This window comes from Eleutherodactylus coqui, chromosome 13, assembly GCF_035609145.1.
Source record: "Eleutherodactylus coqui strain aEleCoq1 chromosome 13, aEleCoq1.hap1, whole genome shotgun sequence".
Taxonomy (NCBI): Eukaryota; Metazoa; Chordata; class Amphibia; order Anura; family Eleutherodactylidae; genus Eleutherodactylus; species Eleutherodactylus coqui.
The window spans coordinates 88751052-88772862 of NC_089849.1; the positions used below are offsets into that span (position 1 = coordinate 88751052).

Consider the following 21811-nt stretch of genomic DNA (forward strand, 5'->3'; position numbering starts at 1 on the left):
TTATACATCTTATAGTAGCGAGACGATGTCCTAAATTGTCACCATCTTCTTTTCTCTCTAACAGGGTTCGCTGGGTGGAGGATGGCTTTAGAGTTTATGGGCAGAACATAACGGATGGCGAAGTAAAAAACATCATGGATTATATGTAAGTATCTCACTGTCAGACCCTACAATACTGACTGTTACCCCAATATCTGCTGTTAATCCCCCAGACATGACCCCCACTCATCAGATAATCACACCACAGGGACAAGGGGCCATATATATAACACTATTATAATAATAGTGGGAATGCAGAAGTGGAGAGAGGCCAATACCAGTGTCTGGCCATGACAGACAGATAATACAAGATAATCCCTCATACAATGACCAGTAAATGTCATCTACTATCTGATTGGGTGTTGCAAAAAATTCCTTGCTTCATATTTTATAGATTATTTCATATAAATATCCTTTTTTGACCATTCTTAACCCATAAATGTCCTATTTACATTGTTCTTTTTTTGTCTTCCGCAGAGCCAAAGAGACAATTGATAAAAAGGCCTTGTCCTTTAATCAGTAAGTATTTTCTAGCATAATGACCCCATCTCTCTAGTGTTACATCCAGGGGTCTTCCCTGTAGAGTGACATAAGAATATTATGTAGAGCAGGGGTGTCAAACTCATTTTCACCGAGGGCCACATCAGGCTTATGGTAGCCTTCAAAGGGTCGATTATAATTGTAAGACAGTATAGTAAGGGCCTGTTCACACAAGCGTATTTGTGTACATAATATGCAGTGAATAGAAGCCATTGATTTCAATGAGTTCATTCACATGATGGATATCACCCCGATAAGCCATTGAAGTGAATGGGCTGTGCAAATACATGGTGAATGCGCAGGAAACCTATGTATTCACTGCATATTTGCGCACCATTTCAGTGGGCCCATCTGCGTTCTTTTTTGCGTGCCCAAGTATGCAGGCATAAGCGATTTTTGATTGCGCAAATACGCAGCGTATTTGTGCAACCGAAATACAATTACACCCGTGTAAACGAGCCCTAATAGTGACCCTGATAGTGTCCCCAGTAAAAATAACGACCCCCCACAGTGGCCCAATTAGTAATATTAACGCCCTCAGTAGTAATACCCCCATAGCAACATTAACACTCCCTCAGTAACAATATTAACCCCCCCTCAGTAATAATAATAAGCCCCCCTCAGTAATAATAATAAGCCCCCCCTCCGTAATAATAATAATAAGCCCCCCTCCGTAATAGTAATAAACCCCCCCTCAGTAATAATAAGACCCCCTCAGTAATAGTAATAAGCCCTCTTCAGTAATATTAAGCCCCCCTCAGTAATAATAGTTCCCCCCAACCCATCTACTTCCCTCCCCCTTGCTGTCAGCCCTGCTCCCCCTCTGCTTGCGCTGAGCCCGGATGCACACTGACGTCAGTGTGTGTGCCCTGCATGCTTCCTCCCCGAGTCCTCTCCTGCGGAACTGCTGAGCAGTGGATTCTGGGAAGGAGGATCCCTGCTGCACACTGATGTCAGTGTGCTCCGGGATGAGTGCAAACAGCATTATTACCTGAACCCCCTCAGTTGGTAATCACTTCAGTGGTGAGCAGCGTCGGCACACCGCGGGCCACATGACATGAGGCAGTGGGCCGGATTCGGGCCGAGGTCCTTGTGTTTGACACATGGGATGTAGAGGATATATTTGGCAGTTGTCCGTTTCCCTTCCAGGCCTAAACATTTTGAATCAGACCCATGCTCTCCAATTCTGAATCTGTTATTGGAAATGTTGTTTTTGTTCATTCTTTTCTAAAAACCAGGAATGGCAGTTCATCCATAAACCCCATGTACCCCAAGATGGTGTAATTAGGAAAAATAAGTGACCACACTTAAAACATGCCCTCATATGGATCCACTGGTGGCAAAATGTATAGCTATTAGAACATGCAAATTAAAAAATATCAAAAGTCGCTGTGTTTTAAAGCCAAAATAGACCAGTCATAAATGGGTTAACCCGATCACCTGTAGATTTTTTTTTTAGACTAACAGTTATCATATTATCCTCCGGTCACATTAGCTGCCAGAACTAAATGTCTATATATGTTATGTGTTGTTCAACAGAGAAGAAGAGCCCATCAAGAGGGCATCAGATACCATCGTTGAGTAAGTAGAGAATCCTCTACAGTGTGCTTATTGTATACAGGCACCATATATTACACTACATTACAGATAGTTAATACATGATGTGTCAGTCGGGATGCATTCATGGCCGGCGCTGATTATACATCTTATAGTAGTGAGACGAGGTCCTAGATTGTCACCAACTTCTTTTCTCTCTAACAGGGTCCGCTGGGAGGAGGACGGTTTTAGAGTTCATGGACAGAACATAACACCTGAAGATATAAAGAACATCATGGATTATATGTAAGTGTTTTCTAGATTCTTTCATATAAATATTCTTTTTTGACCATTTTTAACCTATAAATGTCATGTTTACATTGTTCTTTTTTATCTTCCGCAGAGCAAAAGAGGCAATTGATAAAAAGGCCTTGTTCTCTGATCAGTAAGTATCTTCTAGCATAATGACCCCATCTCTCTAGTGTTACATCCAGGGGTCTTCCTAGACCAGCCATAAAACGGTTAATCCGATCACCAATAGATTTTCCCTTTAGACTCCCAGTTATTATATTATCCTCAGGTCCCATTAGCTGCCGGAACTAAATTTATGTATATGTTTTATGTTGTTCAACAGAGTGCAAGATAAGGAGGATGATGGATATAATATAAAGCAATCAGAGAACACCAGCGTGTAAGTACAGAATAATCTGTAGGACGCACCAGACTTCGATGACACCGGACTTGGGACGGCGTCAATGATAGTCATATGTGACACCACCAGTGTGTAAGTAGAGAATCATCTACAATGTACTTATTGTATAAACGCACCATATATTACACTGCATTATATATATAATAGGTTATGTGTTGTTCAGTAGAGAAGAAGTCAAGGAGGAGGACGCACCAGACTTCGATGACACCGGACTTGGGACGGCGTCAATGATAGTCATATGTGACACCACGAGTGTGTAAGTAGAGAATCATCTACAATGTACTTATTGTATGAACACCATATATTACACTGCATTATATATATAATATGTTGTTCAGCAGAGAAGAAGTCAAGGAGGAGGACGCACCAGACTTCGATGACACCGGACTTGGGACGGCGTCAATGATAGTCATATGTGACACCACCAGTGTGTAAGTAGAGAATCATCTACAATATACTTATCGTATAAATCCACCATATATTACACTGCATTATATATATAATATGTTATGTGTTGTTCAGTAGAGAAGAAGTCAAGGAGGAGAACGCACCAGACTTCGATGACAACAGACTTGGGACGGCGTCAATGATAGTCATATGTGACACCACCAGTGTGTAAGTAGAGAATCATCTACAATGTACTTATTGCATAAACACCATATATTGCATGACATTATAGATATTTATGTCTCGAATATACATATGTTCTGATTTGTTCAGTAAAGAAGAAGATAAAGAGAAAGAAAATGGAGATGAAGATGATAGTGATGGACTTCATGCCATTAGTGTGTAAGTAGAGAATCACATACAATGGGCTTATTGTATAAGACACCACATACTACACTACATTACAGATATATCATTGATGATTAATAAGTGTTGATAATAGGATAGAGAAGGATACGAATGGGATAAACATGGAGGAAAACGAGGAATCGGAGGGCGACTATGAGGAGGATGAGACAGGATACATGATGAGATGGATCTTATTGCAGGACTCCGCAGCAGTGACTGTTACCCCAATATCTGGGCTCATCCTCCTGGACATCCCCCCACTACCTCATCAGAAATCACACTTCAGAGACAAGGGGCGGATATGATGGGGATATAATATACAATCATTACAACACATGACATCATTAGTTCGCCGTACATCAGGGATGGCCACAGAATAGAATGGTTTAGTTTTGCTTTTGGACATTTGGTTACTCATCATATTTTTCTTCAGCAGCAAAATCAGCAAAAAGAAAAGCCGATGGAGAATATTCAGCAGGTGAGTACAAGACTCATTCACTCACTCATTCATCCATCCATTCTTTCTTCATGTCTTACAATTTATTTTCTCTGGGGCTCATGGAATGCAGGCTTCGGCTATGTTCACATCTGTGTTGTGGATTCTGTATTCCTCCTGTGTTATGAGAGCAGTAAAGGCCCTTTTACACGCAGATAATCTTACAAAGGACTAAAAGATTGAAAGATTTAGTGAACTATTTGCATAACATGTTAATGTCCATTAACACTTTATAATTTTCATTTGCATGTAAAAGAACCCACAGGCACATTCCATTGTTCTCCTAGTATAAACACACAGCGGGAGAATATCTTGCAGTCTATGGAAAGATGAGTGAAATGCATTCAAATGGAATATATTTTCTCAGCCTTTCAGCTGCTGAACGATGGATTTTAAAAGAACTAAAATCCATAATTCAAACAAAACGTGCGCGATGTCTGCGTTTACATGTAACGATTATCATTCATTTCTGGCCGTTTGGACACATTTTGAGTAATAGTCATTTCATGTAAAAGGGCCTTAAGAAAGAATCTCCTGGCCAAAAGGTTCTATCTTATAATGGAACTGTATGGTGCTAAACAGACCCCATTGACTATAATGGGTCTGTTCGGTTCCTGTTATCCCGCCCAGCATTTTAATGTTCTGCATGCCGGACTCTTTTGTCCAACATTTTGCACAATCTGTGCCAGAGGCTCCAGGTAGAACCTCTGCCACCGATGTCAGCAAAGCCTTATTTCCTCCCCTACATTCCCCTATGTACAGATTAGAGGTAATGGTGATGCAATTGTTTCTAGCCATTAAGCACTGTTACCAGTTATCTGTACAGAGAACAATGCCCAGAACACACAGCGTCCGCCCCCCCCCCCCCCCGACACGTCTCCCCTATGCATCGAATAACGGAAGCTTTATATATATATCAACGTTTTTCTGACCCTGCACTTCTGGCTTCTGTACCCACAAGACCGTTTGTTCGACCCCCTATACTCTAGTATAAAGTCAATTCCACAGTCATTACTGTTCTCACAAGACTTATATTTTCTCATGAAAGTCTCACACTTGTTTTCTTTTTTTTTCAGAGCCATCAGAAAAGTATTTTGCTGCTGCAAGCCCAAGACTTCTGACGACGACTAAAACATCTAGTCTCTGTATAAATATCCCCCTTCCCAGTTCCCTCCACTCCCCCAACCCCATAACCCTCTCCCCAATCCCCTCCACTCCCCCCCCCTTTACCCATCAGATAATCACAAATGAGAGCCAAGGAGGGGTCGTGGCAGAGAAATAAGATGGAATACATCTTCATCCATTCATTGCAGTGCCTCCTCTTACCAAACCCTATAACCCTCTTCCCAATCCCCTCCACTCCCACCTCTCTCATCAGATAATCACAAATGAGAGCCAAGGGGCGGTCGTGGCAGAGAAACAAGATTGAATAAATTTTCATCCTTTCATTGCAGTGCCTGGCGTCATTTGTTTATGTTTTCTTCTTTATTTTGATTCTTCAGAGAATAATCTTCTGTTGCCTCCACAGGACACTGGAAGACCATGGCTCAAACCGCTCCCCAATCCTTCTCCCCTCCTCTACCTCTATAGCCCTCTCTCCTCCCCAATCCCTCTCCACCACCATTCCGCCAAGCCCACAACCGGACCCACCACAATGTCATCCCCATTCACAAAACTCTCTCCTGTCCCCCACCGCCATAAACCTCCACCCACTGAAACAATAAAAGAATGGATGGACTTGTACAGGACTCTTGGCAGCATGAGTGCACAAGGAAGGAGTGAAGCAGACCCTTAGTCAGGGCCGGCTCTAGATTTACATGGCCTTTGGGTAACAAAGTCTCAGTGGGCCATCTTAGTAATTTATAGACCCCACTCTGCAACCTGAGTCATTAATAATGCCCCATTATACAATCCAAGTCATTAATAATGCCTCATTATAAATCCAAGCAATTAATAAGGCCTCATTATACCCCCAAGTTATTGATAGGCCCACTCAGCTCCATCACGATCCCACGTCACCTAAAGTTGTAAACACTATAACTTAGCTTATTGTGCTTACACTTTACATTTAATAAAAAAATTATGGCCAGACTCCTATTCATTATACACATTGGTAAAGACATTCCCACAACATGAACTTAGGCCTCATGTCCACGGGCATTGAAGGTTACGCCCACGGATTTTAATCACAGAAGTACCACGAATAAAAACACAATATGCCCGTGAGTAATTGCAGTATTCCGCCACAGATTTCCGCGATCTCTATTAATACTATATTAATGGAGACCTCCCACTGTGGAGATCCACAGTATAAATTAAAGGATAATCTGGAAAAGATGGAAGACTCAATAATGATGGTTAACCCTTTCCAATCCAATTTTTTTCCATGTGCATTTTCACCAGCTCCAATTTATTTTGTGGGCGAAAGCATCGTGTAAGTGTCGGGTAAGCTCTGGCAGCAGAGCGGGCGAGAAAGAACATCTGGCATTCAGTAAATGAAGAATCCAGCGCTGGATTCTGTATTTAGTGAATGCCCCTATGCGCTTCCTCCCCCGCTCTGCTGCTGGAACCTACCTGACACACTTATGTGAGTTAGTGAACTGGAAACCATGATCACCGCTGGATTCTGCATTTACTGAATTCCCCCATGTGCTTTCTCCGTCAATAGAGCAGTGGAGAAAGCAGGTTGGGGCATTCAGTAAATGAAGTGCCCAGCGCTGATCAGTACTGATAGTGAATGCCCCCATGTGCTTCTTCCCCAGGGCAGCAGAGCAGGGGAGAAAGAACATCTGACATTCAGTAAATGAAGAATCCAGCGCTGTTCAGTGCTGTTTCCAGATCACTTACTCACATAGGTGTGTTGGGTGGCCTCCAGCAGCAGAGTGGGGGAGGAAGCAGTGCAGAAACAGCATGTCGGGTCTGTCCCAACATCGGAGCTGTAGAGGAAAATGATGATGTCTGGACAGCCCCAACATTGGATTGGAAAGGGTTAAGAAAAGATAACTAGAACGGGACCAGAAAGACTATGAACACAATGAAGTGTATAGATAGAGAAGCAACCCAGCTTTCAGGAGGAATAAATCTATGCTAAGTAATAAGAAGTCTTGGAAGAAAAAAAGGGAGTAACCATCTCACCTTCTCCACATCAGAGACAGAGGAATTCCATACAGAAGCTAAAACTTCTAGTTTTAACTCATCCAGCCCAGAAACTTCAATGAATCATTATTATAACAAACGAAAGATAGCATCAAAAACGGGGAAGACATAAGTGTGAACAAGAAAAGATATCCAAGCCGACCCAAAAGATAAATCAGAGGAAGAACAGTATAGAAGCAGCCAAGGAGAATAATGGTAGAATCTTGGCACCAGATATCAGTACTAAAAGACAAGAAGCGATACTTAACAAAGCTCTAAACTTTGCTCCTGACAACAATTGTCATTTGTTCCATACTCTGATGGATGTCAATAGATTTATTAGATTGCTAACACTGAAGAAACACTTTTGCACAAAAGATGAACCTTCAATCATCACGGACATTTTTCAGAAGCACGAAGAGAATAATCATTGAGCACTGTGTACTCGGGGAAGCAGAAGGCAGGAAGGGTTAAAAAACCCTCCTGCCTTCTTCTCTGGGTTACCAGCTGTTACTAACAGCTGATAACCCGATCCTGCCTGTGACTGATTGCAGGCGCAAGAGACTTAAAGCGCTGCTGTAATTTTAAGCCCAGGACCAGGCGCCGTAAATTTACAGTGCCTGGTCCTTTATGGGTTAAGTAATGTCTTTTCTTCAAGTCTCTTTAAATCACCCCCAAAGAACCAATCACAATGGTTAGAGCATAAAGGTTCATTTAAAGTGCGCTGTGGAGTAGCAACAGAACGAAAACAACCTAAAGTTTTAGTAATAAAGATAAATCTAAATATTTTTCCATTGATAGCTACATAAATTGTGAAAGCCCCAATGTAATCTGTGCTATTGTGTGCACACCATGTGATGTGAGATACATCGGGCGCACCACACGCAAACTAAAAACAAGAAATGCAGAACATCTACGTTACATCAAGCAGAAGGACCCAGGAAGCTCAGGAGCTGCAAACCACTTCATAGAAAAACATGATGGTAACATAGATACACTGCAGTTTATTGGTTCAGAACGGGTACGGAATGATTAGAGATGAGCGAGCATACTCGATTAGGCTAACTACTCGAGCGAGTACCTGCCCGCTCGTCTCTAAAGATTCAGGTGCCGGCGGGGGGCAGGGAGCGGCGGGGGAGAGCGGGGAGGAGCGCAGGAGAGATCTCTCTCTCACTCTCTCCCCCCCCCCCGCTCCCCCCTTGCTCACCTCTCACCTGCATCGGCAGCCGAATCTTTAGAGACGAGCGGGCAGGTACTCGAATAAGGCACTACTCGCTCGAGTAGTTTGCCTTATTGAGTATGCTCGCTCATCTCTAGTAATGATAGAAAATTCACAATTCCCTAAAGGTCTGAATTACAGGACCGATCTCTTATATATTCATTAGAATTTCATAGAGGGATATAACATTAATCATTGATACATTAAGATTATAGATGAGCGAGTATACTCGCTAAAGGCAATTGCTCGAGCGAGCATTGCCTTTAGCGAGTATCTCCCCCACTCGAGACTGCAGCTTCGGGTGCTGGCAGCGGGCAGGGAGCTGCGGGGGAGAGCAGGGAGGAACGGAGGGGAGATCTCTCTCTCCCTCTCCCCCCCCCCTGCTCCCTCCTGCTGGCAGCCGCTACTCACCGCTCCCCTGCGCCGGCACCCGAACCTTCAGTCTCGAGAGGGGGAGATACTCGCTAAAGGCAATGCTCGCTCGAGCAATTGCCTTTAGCAAGTATACTCGCTCATCTCTAATTAAGATCATAATCAACACACAAGGAGAAGAAGGAGGAAGAAGGAAAAAAAAGAAAAAATAACTTTTTTTGCTACAAGCTAGAATTTGATTTGCGTTATAACATGCTAATGTTATATTTTATTATATTGCTCGGCTGAGTTATTTCTGGGTTTATTACAGCTGTAATGTATTGAATGTATTCCCTCCTGATTACAGATTAAATGTAGGTTTATATTTAGAACATATCTTTACTCTGTATGTTATAACTAGAGATGAGCGAACGTGTTCTTAACGAGCACTTACGCACCCGGACACCGGCTTTTCCGAGGACTTCAGTGTCCGCGCGTAAAGATTCGGGGGGCGCCGGCGGGCGGGGAGAGGCGCGGCGGCGCGGGCGACAGCAGCGGGGAACAGGGGGGAGCCCTCTCTCTCTCTCCCTCTCCCCCCCACTCCCCGCCGCACCCCCCCGCGCTGCCACGGCGACCCCCGAACTTTTTTCGCCCGAGCACGGAATTCCTCGCAAAGTTCGGTGTTCGGGCGAAAAGGGGCGGGGCCGAACACGTTCGCTCATCTCTAGTTATAACCATTAACATTTAATAAGTGGACAGATATTAATTAATCTTCCTATTCAGTATTCATGTAATGTTTATATCCTCTAGATATATCTTCTCCATAATGATTAATATTTATCTATTTCTTCTCTTTCTATGTGGGTTTGAGTCCACAACATAGACAAGTATGATCAGTGCACGTTGTATGTACAGCAATGTAGGGGTTAACTTTCAGCTGTCACTTATGGTTTTAACTGATTTTAATTGCACTAGACTTATGAGGAATCGATGGTCTCACAGAGATTAGGTGACCAAGGTCTGCTGCGGACCGAAACGCGTCCTGTGTGACTTCTGTTCTGACACTTTAAACAATAAAGGCTTTGTATCTTCATCCACAAGCAGCGTTCACCTTTTTTGAAGATTTTATTAGAAACAGTCCTTGGAAATGCCCACTTTGACCACTAGGTGGCGCACACTCCACACATCATCTATTCGCTCTCTGGATTTGTTTGTTTGCTTTTCCAAATAACTGAAACAATTGTTACAGTTTTCTAACTTTCTCTTTTAGGGCTCATGTCCACGGGGAAAATAGGATTTAGGATCCGCAGCGGATTTCCTGCATGCGGATCCGCACCCCATAGGGACGCATTGACCACCCGCGGGTACATAAATACCCGCGGATCGTCAATAAAAGTGATTTAAAAAAAAATGGAGCATGAAAAAATCTGGACCATGCTCCATTTTCATGCGGGTCTCCCGCGGGGACGGCTCCCGCGGGCTTCTATTGAAGCCTATGGAAGCCGTCCGGATCCGCGGGAGACCTAAAATAGGAATTTAAAGCATTTACTCACCTGCAGCGGACCGCGAAGCTCTTCTCTTCCTCACGGCCGCATCTCCCTTGCTTCGGCTCGGCGGATGTGCCCGGCGCATGCGCGCGGCACGTCGACGACGTGCCGGCGACGTGCCGCCGGCGTCAGGAATTCATCCGCCGGCCGAAAATGAAGATCCGGCCGTGAGGAAGAGCAGAGCTTCGTCGCCCGCGCCGGAAAGGTAAATGCTTTAAATTGCTATTTTCGGCGCTCATGTCCGCGGGGCAGGAGGGACCCGCTGCAGATTCTCCATGGAGAATCTGCAGCGGATCTGATTTTCCCCGTGGACATGAGGCCTTACTGACTGATGTTACATATTTTGCATACTGGATACAAACATTAATAGCCCGATGCAGACAATACTGCATGGTAATAAGGGGTTACAGTAGTAGCGGTGGGGAGAGTGGAGTAGGGGGCTGCACAGTATTACTGATCAGGGGGATCAGCACGCAGCGGACTGTTAGGAGCTGAGCCCATCTCTGACTCACACACCTCCGTAGACAAGTAGTTCACCTGCTATCCAGGACCTGAGCGGGGCGAGTCTGCACGGATTCCAGGATGGATGCTCTGGAGATGTCTTCTCCTTCCAGGACTGAGTCTTCAGAAGAGATCAGCTCGTCCCTGCACAAGACTAACGGCATGTCCATCTTACTGGATGTAAGCAAGAATGGAGATAGTTAAATACCAACAACCCTTTAAAATGTAGCTATCACCAGCTTAAAGGGGTTATCCAGGGAGAATACTATTGATGTTGTATTCTCATGATAGGTCATCAATAGCTGATCGGCTGGGGTCCGTTGCTCGGGACCCTGAACAATCCGCTGATTGTGCACTCACTGACAGCGCCCCAATAACACAGGGGTCAGAGTGGAAGTTAATAGTACGTTCAGGAATAATTGGGCAGGATCCTATCTCCCCGCTGTTTTTTTTCAAAGTCCTGAACTACAGCACGAAGTTTGAATAGACCAAAAAGGTGAAAAAGCCCTGTTCATGCACAACTACACTGCATAGGGCCTTAGGCTTCATTAACACAAGTGCATAAATGGTGATGTTTTTATGCCCAGGTGATATACGCGACCATCTGAGCCATTGGTTTCCAATGCATCTGTTATCATGGGCGAATATACGGCGCATAAAAATGTTGAGCCATCAAAAATGGAACATATGCAACAGAAATACACACCGATGCATATACACTGCGTGAAAAGATAGTTCTGGAACTACGGCAATATAAGGCGCTGGCTCCCATAGACTCCAATGGGATCTGGACAAAGAAAGGGAGAGGGAGGCACTTTAGCAGCGTCCAACGCTGCAAAGAGCTTACAAGGGCCTTTATATAGGCATTAGAAGGCATCTCGAGGATTTTTGCAGAGCGCAGGTTTTCCGGGCTGCAACGTATTTTTTAAAATAAAAACTACGCTCACGGTTGTGTGAATGGGCGAGAAAACGCTGGCGGTGATCACGGAAAAATGTCCAATCATGCCAACAGACTGCATGGACAAGAACATGGAAAAACGCCTGCGCTCATGTGAAAGAGCCCTTATACATAGTAACATAGTATGTTAGGCTGAATTAAGACAATGTCCATCTAGTTCAGCCTGCTGTAAGATCCGGATCAACAGCCCGCTGGGCACCTAAAATTTTGTCTATCAACCGATTATCCAGATATACGAGATCAATAGATTCCCCCAGGTCCAGCTTAGAACTTACTTCATCGTAGAAGCTGATCAGATTGGTCTGACATGATCGACCCTTCATGAACTCATGCTGGTGAGGAGTTATTCGGTTGTTCTGCTTGAGGTATTCTTCGATGGTGTCTCTCAGAAACCCCTTGAATATTTTTCCAGTTACTGAAGTGAGACTTACTGGCCTGTAGTTACCAGGCTTTCTTTTGGACCCCTTTTTGTATATTGGGAATCACAGAGGCAGAAATATGTCTAGGTATTTAGGAATTTAGAGCCCGTCACAGAACCAGACAATATAAAATATAACTTTTATTTCGTGACTAGATAAAAACTTTTTCTTTCCGACATGGGCTAACAAACAAACATAAAAACAAAAATAGAGACCGAGGACACGTTCGTCAGGGTTGGTCCAATGAAGGACTGAAAGACCAGACCGTGACTTAATGGTCGTACTGATATCTAAATTTGATATCTAGGTAGTAGAATATCTGAAGGACTGAAATAGACACTCCTTAATATAATCTAGATATCAGATACTTGAATTGACGCTTTGATGCATAGTCTCTTACAACCTTAATATCTCAAATATGTAGTTCATAGGATGAGAGCGGAGTATCCAGTATATAATGAAAACACGGGGCCTTAAGATATATAGTCCCGAGTCTAATATGGTGATGCAAGCTTGGAGAGGCACTAGATGTCAGTAGTGCACCTCTAGGCATATAAAAAAAAATATGCTTCAACAATTTAGTATAATTCGACGCGTTTCTCTACTGATGTGACTAGTAGTTCATCAGGAGCTTGAAGTTACTTGAGATAAGTACATTAGCTAGATTGCTAATAAGAGAGGATGCTCTCGAGATAACAGTGTGTAAAGTCCCTAATAACGTGTATGTAAGGTATCGACAGGCGGTCTATATGCATTGATCTCAATGAATGAGATCAGGACTCTGAGATATAAGATTATAAGGTGAGGCCATGGGAGAGCAGAAGGCCGCTCTGTTTGCTATAGATAATTCGCATAATAGCGAAAACACTATATATATATAGTGTCTGAATACTATCTTAGAGAAAATGCCAAAGCAATTCCTAACTCTGTATACAAGTTTGTAACAGAGAATAAAAGTGAGCGTAATGTGGGGAGAAATTATGGTCAATGTAGCTCTGATTAGAGTATGGGTTTATAGATAGAAAACTTTGAAGGGAATCCTAGTGGCTAATATCCAAAGTATAATGGATGTCAGCATAATAGCTGAAGAGAAATAGATCCACTAAGTAGTCAACTACAGAGATTACTAAGAGGAGTGCTCAGTATAGCCTCTGATGGAAAGTCATCTCTGAGAAAGAAAAGCTTTAAAATAAACCCAGAAGTTGTCTAAACGGCACTAATAGCACTGAATAGAATGGCATAGTGGCCAGATGATTGCGGTAAGCTGAGCTAACTTCCCTGGAATTGCTTTCTAAGATAGAGCCAAAGAGCTGAGATACCAAACCAAATAAAGAAGTAGCCGAGCCTGTAACTCGGATGGTGAGTATCAGGCATATGACTGCAAGCCCAAGATAGTGCCAGCTATATACCCTGCTGACCGTCCCCTGGAGTGGCTGGATGTCCACAATTGACCAATGAGCCCTTGTAGTGGGAGGGGTTAATGTCCCGTTCCAATTAGTATACAAAGAGCCCCATAGGAAATGTAGATATACTAAGGACAGGATGAAACCAACAGTATATAGTAGTTGGCAGTTAGCTGTAGTGTCCGATCGTGTTTGTGTGATGAAGGGAAAGGATTATCAGTCTGTAGTATCAGCTCCATAAATAACAGCGAAAATCATTCGCTTTGGCCCAAAAAGGTCTCAACTCTTACAGCCCAGAATACGGCAATCAGACCAAAAGGCAAGAATCATTGGTACCTATGATACCGGTTCCACAGAAGTAAGGAATATCTTGCATTTTTACTGGGAAATTCTTAAACGTGATAAAGATCTCCAAGACTTTCTTCCCTCCAACCCTGCCATAACATTTCGTCGCGGTCACAACTTAAGGGATCATTTAGGTAAAAGCCATTTGTCTCCAAGTGATACCCAAATAACCTAGCTCAATTCCAAAAAACCTCTTGGAAACTTCCCATGTCAAGGCTGTTTAGCGTGTCCTTACATCCTACGCGGTGACTCTTTCAGAGCAGCTTCTACCAATAAAGTCTATTCCTGCAGAGACTTTATTAACTGTAGAACACAGAACTTGGTATACCTCGCCACTTGTTCTTGCCCTATGGATTATGTAGGCAAGAGAATACAGCAATTTCGCCGGAGAATTCTGTCCCATTTAGGCAATATCAATCGCCATGAGTCAACTCCTTTGGCAGACCATATGTGGAACTTTCATAATGGCGACACACAATCACTTAAGTTCCAAGTAGAGATGAGCGAGCACCAAAATGTTCGGGTGCTCGTTACTCGGGATGAAATTTTCGCGATGCTGAAGGGTTCGTTTCGAGTAACGAAGCCTATTGAAGTCAATGGGCGACCCGAGCATTTTTGTATATCGCCAATGCTCGCTAAGGTTTCCATTTGTGAAAATCTGGGCAATTCAAGAAAGTGATGGGAACGACACAGCAACGGATAGGGCAGGCGAGGGGCTACATGTTGGGCTGCATCTCAAGTTCCCAGGTCCCACTATTAAGCCAGAATAGCGGCAAGAGTGGGCCCCCCCCTCCCAACAATTTTTACTTCTGAAAAGCCCTCATTAGCAATGCATACCTTAGCTAATCACCACACTACCTCCAACAAAGCACAATCACTGCCTGCATGACACTCCGCTGCCACTTCTCCTGGGTTACATGCTGCCCAACCCCCCCTGCACGACCCAGTGTCCACAGCGCACACCAAATTGTCCCTGCGCAGCCTTCAGCTGCCCTCATGCCACACCACCCTCATGTCTATTTATAAGTGCGTCTGCCATGAGGAGGAACCGCAGGCACACACTGCAGAGGGTTGGCATGGCTATGCAGCGACCCTCTTTAAAAGGGGTGGGGCGATAGCCCACAATGCTGTACAGAAGCAATGAGAAATCCAATCCTGTGCCACCTCCATCTGGAGCTGCAGATGTGGGCATAGCAATGGGGAACCTATGTGCCACACACTATTCATTCTGTCAAGGTGTCTGCATGCCCCAGTCAGACCGCGGTTTTTTATAAATAGTCACAGGCAGGTACAACTCCGCAATGGGAATTCCGTGTGCACCCACAGCATGGGTGGCTCCCTGGAACCCACCGGCTGTACATAAATGTATCCCATTGCAGTGCCCTGGACAGCAGAGCTAACGTCAGATTAAATGCAGGTGGGCTTCGGCCCACTCTGCATGCCCCAGTCAGACTGGGGTTATTTAGAAGTGGACACATGCAGTTACAACTCCGTGTGGACCGACAGCATGGGTGGGTGCCAGGAAGCCACTGGCGGTACATAAATATATCCCATTGCATTGCCCATCACAGCTGAGGTAATGTCATGTTAAATGCAGGTGGGCTTCGGCCCACACTGCATGCCCCAGTCAGACTGGGGTTCTTTAGAAGTGGACACATGCAGTTACAACTCCGTGTGGACCGACAGCATGGGTGGGTGCCAGGAAGCCACCGGCGGTACATAAATATATCCCATTGCAGTGCCTAGCACAGCTGATGTAACGTCAGCTTTAATGCAGGTGAGCAAAAAATTAATTGGATTACACTGTAGGCGAGGGCCCCAAAAAATTGGTGTACCAACAGTACTAATGTACCTCAGAAAAATTGCCCATGCCCAACCAAGAGGGCAGGTGAAACCCATTAATCGCTTTGGTTAATGTGGCTTAATTGGTAACTAGGCCTGGAGGCAGCCCAGTTAAACTAAAAATTGGTTCAGGCGCAAGTTTCAACGCTTTAATGAGCATTGAAACGTATAAAAATTGTTTACAAAAATTATATGACTGAGCCTTGTGGGCCTAAGAAAAATTGCCTGTTCGGCGTGATTACGTGCGGTTTCAGGAGGAGGAGCAGGAGGAGGAGGATGAATATAATACACAGATTGATGAAGCTAAAAGGTCCCCGTTTTTGATGGTGATAGCGAACGATGCTTCCATCCGCGGGTGCAGCCTACGTATTGTTTAGGTATCGCTGCTGTCCGCTGGTGGAGAAGAAAAGTCTGGGGAAATCCAGGCTTTGTTCATCTTTATGAGTGTAAGCCTATCGGCACTGTCGGTTGACAGGCGGGTACGCTTATCCGTGATGACTCCCCCAGCCGCACTAAACACCCTCTCTGACAAGACGCTAGCCGCAGGACAAGCAAGCACCTCCAGGGCATAGAGCGCGAGTTCAGGCCACGTGTCCAGCTTCGACACCCAGTAGTTGTAGGGGGCAGAGGCGTCACGGAGGACGGTCGTGCGATCGGCTACGTACTCCCTCACCATCCTTTTACAGTGCTCCCGCCAACTCAGCCTTGACTGGGGAGCGGTGACACAGTCTTGCTGGGGAGCCAGAAAGCTGTCAAAGGCCTTAGAGAGTGTTCCCCTGCCTGTGCTGTACATGCTGCCTGATCTCCGCGCCTCCCCTGCTACCTGGCCCTCGGAACTGCGCCTTCTGCCACTAGCGCTGTCGGATAGGAATTTTACCATCAGCTTGTCCGCCAGGGTCCTGTGGTATAGCATCACTCTCGAACCCCTTTCCTCTTCGGATATGAGAGTGGAAAGGTTCTCCTTATACCGTGGGTCAAGCAGTGTGTACACTCATTTATCCGTAGTGGCCAGAATGTGTGTAACGCGAGGGTCACGAGAAAGGCATCCTAACATGAAGTCAGCCATGTGTGCCAGGGTACCTGTATGCAACACATGGCTGTCCTCACTAGGAAGATCACTTTCAGGATCCTCCTCCTCCTCAGGTCATACACGCTGAAAGGATGACAGGCAAGCAGCATGGGTACCCTCAGCAGTGGGCCAAGCTGTCTCTTCCCCCTCCTCCTCATGCTCCTCCACCTCCTCCTCCTCAACGTGCTGAGATATAGACAGGAGGGTGCTCTGACTATCCAGCGACATACTGTCTTCCCCCGGCTCTGTTTCCGAGCGCAAAGCGTCTGCCTTTATGCTTTGCAGGGAACTTCTCAAGAGGCATAGCAGAGGAATGGTGACACTAATGATTGCAGCATCGCCGCTCACCATCTGGGTAGACTCCTCAAAGTTTCCAAGGACCTGGCAGATGTCTGCCAACCAGGCCCACTCTTCTGTAAAGAATTGAGGAGGCTGACTCCCACTGCGGCGCCCATGTTGGAGCTGGTATTCCACTATAGCTCTACGCTGCTCATAGAGCCTGGCCAACATGTGGAGCGTAGAGTTCCACCGTGTGGGCACGTCGCACAGCAGTCGGTGCACTGGCAGATTAAACCGATGTTGCAGGGTGCGCAGGGTGGCAGCGTCCGTGTGAGAATTGCGGAAATGTGCACAGAGCCAGCGCACCTTTCCGAGCAGGTCTGAGAAGTGTGGGTAGCTTTTCAGAAAGCGCTGAAGCACCAAATTAAAGACGGTGGGCCATGTGCCTCTTCTCTCCTAAGCTGAGTAGTTTCAGCACGGCCTGCTGACCCTTGCCCACCGCTGTGCTGCCACGCCGCGCGACACCGACTGCTGGCAACGTGCTGCTGCTGACACATCTTGATTGCGAGACAGAGGTTGCGTAGGAGGAGGAGGGTGGTTTAGTGGAGGAAGCATACACCGCCGCAGATACCACCACCGAGCTGGGGCCCTCAATTCTGGGGGTGGGTAGGACGTGAGCGGTCCCAGGCTCTGACTCTGTCCCAGCCTCCACTAAATTCACCCAATGTGCCGTCAGGGAGATATAGTGGCCCTGCCCGCCTGTGCTTGTCCACTTGTCCGTTGTTAAGTGGACCTTGGCAGTAACCGCGTTGGTGAGGGCGCGTACAATGTTGCGGGAGATGTGGTCGTGCAGGGCTGGGACGGCACATCGGGAAAAGTAGTGGCGACTGGGAACCGAGTAGTGCGGGGCCGCTGCCGCCATCATGTTTTTGAAAGCCTCCGTTTCCACAAGCCTATATGGCAGCATCTTCAGGCTGATCAATTTGGCTATGTGCACGTTTAACGCTTGATCGTGCGGGTGCGTGGCGGCGTACTTGCGCTTGCGCTCAAACACTCGCGCTAGCGACGGCTGGACGGTGCGCTGAGAGACATTGGTGGATGGGGCCGAGGACAGCGGAGGTGAGGGTGTGGGTGCAGGCCAGGAGACGGTAGTGCCTGTGTCCTGAGAGGGGGGTTGGATCTCAGTGGCAGGTTGGGGCACAGGGGGAGAGGCAGTGGTGCAAACCGGAGGCGGTGAACGGCCTTCGTCCCACCTTGTGGGGTGCTTGGCCATCATATGTCTGCGCATGCTGGTGGTGGTGAGGCTGGTGGTGGTGGGTCTCCGGCTGATCTTGGCGCGACAAAGGTTGCACACCACTGTTCGTCGGTCGTCTGCACTCTCAGTGAAAAACTGCCAGACCTTTGAGCACCTCAGCCTCTGCAGGGTGGCATGGCGCGAGGGGGCGCTTTGGGAAACAGTTGGTGGATTATTCGGTCTGGCCCTGCCTCTACCCCTGGCCACCGCACTGGCTCTTCCAACCTGCCCTACTGCTGCACTTGCCTCCCCCTCTGAAGACCTGACCTCAGTTGGCTCATCGTCCTGCTGCTCTTCCTCCGAATCCTCTGTGCGCTCCTCCCTCGGACTTACTCCAATTACTAGTACCTGAGTGATAGACAACTGTGTCTCATTGTCCTCCTCACCCACTGAAAGCTCTTGAGACAGTTGCCGGAAGTCCCCAGCCTCATCCCCTGGACCCCAGGAACTTTCCAAAGGTTGGGCATCGGTCACGACAAACTCCTCCGGTGGGAGAGGAACCATTGCTGCCCATTCTGGGCAGGGGCCTGAGAACAGTTCCTGGGAGTCTGCCTGCTCCTCAGAATGTGTCATTGTAATGGAGTGAGGAGGCTGGGAGGAAGGAGGAGCAGCAGCCAGAGGATTCAGAGTTGCAGCAGTGGATGGCGCAGAACTCTGGGTGGTCGATAGATTGCTGGATGCACTTTCTGCCATCCACGACAGGACCTGCTCATGCTGCTCATTTTCTAATAAAGGTCTACCGCGTGGACCCATTAATTGTGAGATGAATGTGGGGACGCCAGAAACGTGCCTTTCTCCTAATCCCGCAGCAGTCGGCTGCGATCCACCTGGATCAGGAGCTCGGCCTGTGCCCACACCCTGACTTGGGCCTCCGCGTCCTCGCCCGCGTCCATGTCCTCTAGGCATACCCCTACCCCTCAGCATGGTGTATTACCAGTAGTGCAGAAACAGAACGCTGTAATTAAATGAGCCGCTTATTGGCCTGTGGTTGGAGGCTGACTTCGCTTACGGAACGCACAGCAGAGCCAGGAAAGAATTTTGAACAAGCCCGCTGTAACACTTAGCTGGCTGCGTATTAATTAGGACTACTACCCCCAGCAGAGACGCAGTACAGTCAGGACGGTCACAGGCAGCCCAAATACATTTTTTTTCCCAAAATTTTTTGGGAAAAGCCCACTGCCTACAGTATATAGACAGTATATGTCTTTCACGTTTTTCACTGTCCCTGCCTCAGCACTACTGGCCCTATACTAGGTAAAATTACTGCAGTGCAGACTGTTTCCCTCTGGACAGGATGACAGCAATGATGTAACGGGCAACGCAGAGCCAGGAAAGAATTTTGCGCAAGCCCGCTGTAACACTTAGCTGTCTGCGTATTAATTAGGACTACTACCCCCAGCAGAGACGCAGTACAGTCAGGACGGTCACAGGCAGCCCAAATATATTTTTTTGTCCCAAATTTTTTTGGAAAAGCCCACTGCCTATAGAGACAGTATATGTCTTTCACGTTTTTCACTGTCCCTGCCTCAGCACTACTGGCCCTATACTATGTAAAATTACTGCAGACTAAGGATGCAATGCTCTGCACGGCCGATATACAAAAAAAAAAAAAAGGTGCAACACTGCAAAAAGCAGCCTCCACAGTACTGCACACGGTTAGATGTGGCCCTAAGAAGGACCGTTGGGGTTCTTGAAGCCTAAAATAACTCCTAACACTCTCCCTATAGCAGCTCCAGCATCAGCAGCACTGTCCCTGAGCTATGTCAGAATGCATGTGTGGCGAGCCGCGGGAGGGGCAGATTTATATACTCGGGTGACACCTGATCTCGCCAGCCACTCACTGCAGGGGGGTGGTATAGGGCTTGAACGTTGCAGGGGGAAGTTGTAATGCCTTCCCTGTCTTTCTATTGGCCAGAAAAGCGCGCTAACGTCTCAGAGATGAAAGTGAAAGTAACCCGAACATCGCGTGGTACTCGTTACGAGTAACGAGCATCCCGAACACCCTAATATTCGCACGAGTATCAAGCTCGGACGAGTATGTTCGCTCATCTCTAGTTCCAAGGGATAGAAGTTCTGAGAACGCAAGGTCGGCGAGGCGACGTGGATAAAAAACTATTATGCAAGGAAGCTTCATGGATATATCGCTTGAATACTGTCAATCCTAATGGATTCAATGCAAACCTTTGTTTCAATTGTTTCTTATAAACTTGGGTCTCTATGTTCATCTTCATTCTCCCTCAGATCTACTGCCGCCATCAGTTCCTTTCTCTATGATGAGATTATCGCATTATCTTATTATCCTTACGCTCATATTTTTATTGAGGACTTTTACATACTTTTTCCTCCTATTATGTAATTATACACTAATACCCGCAACTATGATTATCCTACCTGTTGTTTCATTAGTGGTTTAATTAACAAAAAACATCCATTTCTGGTCATCCATGTAGTGAATATAGTTAAGATGGCTTTTCCATTTCTTATGCAATCTATGCATTAATAATGACATCCCCCTGTAGGTAATGTAGCCTTTAAATACAATAGGTATTGTGAGGTAGAGTGGCTGTGATACCCTTATCAAACTCCAGTACACACCTACCTATTTGTATTTGCTGTTAGTGTTCGTTTTCAATAAAGCTCTAAGTATTTAGTCACATGATCGGGCTCTGTGTGTCATGTGACCTCTTCTCCATGACAACCATCATTACATTCTGCTGCACACTGCTCTGAATGACAGCGTTGCATGTGACTTTCTTCCTACATCATTGAGCACGGCGCCGCGGTCATGTGACCGACGCGCTGATGTCACCCAGCGTTGCGCGCATGCGCGATCGCTGTTATTTACGGAGCTGATACTACGGACTGATAATCCTTTCCCTTCATCACACAAACACGATCGGACACTACAGCTAACTGCCAACTACTATATACTGTTGGTTTCATCCTTTCCTTAGTATATCTACATTTCCTATGGGGCTCTTTGTATACTAATTGGAACCGGGACATTAACCCCTCCCACTACAAGGGCTCATTGGTCAATTGTGGACATCCAGCCACTCCAGGGGACGGTCAGCAGGGTATATAGCTGGCACTATCTTGGGCTTGCAGTCATATGCCTGATACTCACCATCCGAGTTACAGGCTCGGCTACTTCTTTATTTGGTTTGGTATCTCAGCTCTTTGGCTCTATCTTAGAAAGCAATTCCAGGGCAGTTAGCTCAGCTTACCGCAATCATCTGGCCACTATGCCATTCTATTCAGTGCTATTAGTGCCGTTTAGACAACTTCTGGGTTTATTTTAAAGCTTTTCTTTCTCAGAGATGACTTTCCA

The 21811-nt window shown here is 46.2% G+C and overlaps 1 long non-coding RNA gene across 1 annotated transcript; it reads right to left on the minus strand.

The window, feature by feature from the left end:
- Positions 1–1404: 1404 nt before the first annotated feature.
- On the minus strand, positions 1405–21099 carry LOC136587607 (uncharacterized). The gene is made up of 4 exons (XR_010787474.1): positions 21080–21099; positions 10908–11045; positions 4160–4235; positions 1405–2390 (listed from the first exon to the last, which is right to left on the minus strand). It is a non-coding gene; the product is annotated as an uncharacterized lncRNA (long non-coding RNA).
- Positions 21100–21811: the final 712 nt, after the last annotated feature.